We start from the raw sequence: 2,841 nt of genomic DNA, 5'->3' as shown, positions 1-2,841 counted from the left end.
GCAGTTTTCCTCGATTCCAATTTCAAAGGAACACCGGGAGCCATTTCCCTTCAGTTGACAAGGGCAACAACATACTTTTACAAATCTTCCCGGAGTTGTCGTAAGTCTCCAGGATTATGTCATAATGTGGTCTGCAGGGACAGTGATCACCTTTCCCTTCACAAAATGTCACACTGGCCCATGACAATGTGGATATTATGCTGATTGGACACAGTAAGGGAGAAATTCCAGTGACTTTAGATTTATTGGTAAACCAACTGTGTTAAGCAGATGGGAAATTAACCCAACAATTCAGGTGTCTCTGTGGGTTGCTGAGACTGTAAATCTTGACAAGAGTAGAAAACCTCATTTTTTTTCCATAGGATTTTAATTTTATAACTACTGACCTTGTAATGTGTAACCCCCAGGACTACCTTACCATATGCTAAGGCCTCTAAGTTTAACTTTATTTTTTTTCCCATGCTTTGTACAGTTTTAGGTGTAACATATAGGTTTTTGATCCATCTTTAGTTTGTTCTCTGTGTGAGTTAAAGATCTTGTTTCATTTTTCTGCAGCTGGGTACCTAGTTTTTCTAATAAATTTCTCTAAAGAGACTTTGTTAGTTTGGGTTCTCTGGAGAAGAAAACCACTGATATTTGTATGAGTTTATAAATAGAGTTTTGTGTCAAAAATGCTTGACATAGTTTTAGAAATAATTAAGTCTAGTCTGGTTCACGACAACCTTCTCCTAATTCAAAGCTGACAAACAGGAAGCATGATGACGAAGCAGAGAGCAGAGACCACAAACTAGTGGGTGCAGAGGTCCAAAGTAGGCTGAATGAATCTGCTATCCGTAGTCTGCTGACGGTTTCTGGGATCGGCAGGTGACGCAACAGGACACAGCGGAACCAGATGCAAGATACAAGCGAAGTGAAGGGCCAGGGAGAATTCAGTTCTGTTCATTCTCTCTTTCTCATACAAAAAGGCGTATGCCATCAAACAGGTGTCATCAGGCTGTGCTTTGCTTGATAGATTGAGTTCCACCCGAATGCCTACCCAGGGGTGTCTAGTGACCTACAGACTGAGAAAAAAAAACTTTTTGGAAATGATATATCAGACAAGGGAATAATCTCTAAAATTTAAAGAAAAGTAAACACCTCACCAAAAAAGATAAATAATCCAATTTTAAAATTGGTAGAGCTCTTCCACGAAGAAGATATTCAGGCTGCTGAAAAACACCTGAAGAAATGCTCACATCATTAGTCATGAGAAATAAAAATCAATATAACAACAAAATGTCATCTCAACCAAGTCTCAATACCCAAGTTCAAAAAATAGAAAATAATATATGCTAGCGAGGTTCTGGAGAGGTTTGAGCCATTATGCACTACTAGTGGAAGTATGTGATGGTATAACTACTGTAGAAAACAGTGTGGCACTTTCTTTACAAATAGGATTTAGAAAAACTATATGATTCAGGAATTTCAATGCTTGATATGTACCCTAGAGAAATTGCAGCAATGACGTCAGCAGTGTCCTGGTTACATTTTATGCTAATTTGATGGTACCTCTGTGGACTCAGGTGGAGTCCAATCTTCAATCAGCCTGGTCATGCTTCCTTGGGGGGTTAGAGTTTTTATAAAGGACCAAGTGAGAACTTCTCTTTCTTGTTCTTCAACATCCCTGATTGCTGGGATTCTGTGTCTGCCTCCAAGGGTGGCCCCTGTGGGCTACAGAACCAGAGAGCTGTCAGCATTCTGCCATGTTCCCACCAGCCTTCAATCCACAGAGCTCTGCCCCCACCTGTCTGTGATCTCCCTACTTCTCACATCAACTTTCTGTGTCTTAGTGTATCTGATGAGGGATCCAGCTAGCATGAGATGAATGGGCTTCAGGTGGACTTGTTGGACACCTCCTGATATAAAGTTCTTATACAAAAATAAGTGTAACTGCTGTTGTTTCTCAGCCTAGCACAAACAGGTAGATGCACTTCATGTTCATGGCAAAAATAACCAAAAGATAGAAAAAATTGATGACTGCATAAACATACTATGGTGCATAAATGATAGAATAATGATGAATCTAGAAAACAACACTTAACAGGGGTAGACTCAGAGGACAATATACTGAGTAAAATCAGTTAACCACAAAAGAACAAATATTTTATGATGCCAGTACTGTGAATAATCAAGAGATGGTTTATACATGGAGGAAATTTTGGGGGTTTGTTTTGCAAGGTGAACCAGGGGTACCAGGACACTAACTAGAGAGTAAACAATTATTAACTGGGGGGACAGAAAAAGCAATATACAAGAAAGGGGACATCAGCACAAGATAATGAAGGGTACAAGAGACACTGGAGGCGCACGAGATTTAACGACCATAGAAGTAAATATTATTAGAATCACAATTCATCAATAACAATATGATGGCTAGATTTTATGACCACGTGATGCACCTATGTGGATGGCCCCCAGGTTCTCACACAAGACACAGCCAAATGACACCTCTTTAGGAGTGGGGCCTTTTTATGAGAGACATTATGGAGAGCTGATCTCTCTTGTCCCTTGTCCCCGTCCTACGTGCCTGGATTCTGTGTCTGTCTTTAGGGTTGCTGGACCACATGGACCATTGATCCTGGGAATTATCTGCATCCTGCCATGTTCCTGCAGACCTTGGATCCATGACACTCTGTACCCTCTGACCTGTGATTTTCCCACTTCATTAACTGGCAGTTTTGATTGGAGAGGCCTCCATCCAGCATCTGACTCATGATCTCAAGTTGGAGTGGTCTGGGCTTCTTCCTTCTCATAAAGTTTTTTCTTGATTAAAAAGTTCTCTCTCTCTCTCTCTCTCTCTCT

Source organism: Echinops telfairi, unplaced genomic scaffold (assembly GCF_000313985.2).
Source record: "Echinops telfairi isolate 266 unplaced genomic scaffold, ASM31398v2 ScPeMD7_443;HRSCAF=831, whole genome shotgun sequence".
NCBI lineage: Eukaryota > Metazoa > Chordata > Mammalia > Afrosoricida > Tenrecidae > Echinops > Echinops telfairi.
This window is presented reverse-complemented; position numbering follows the sequence as displayed.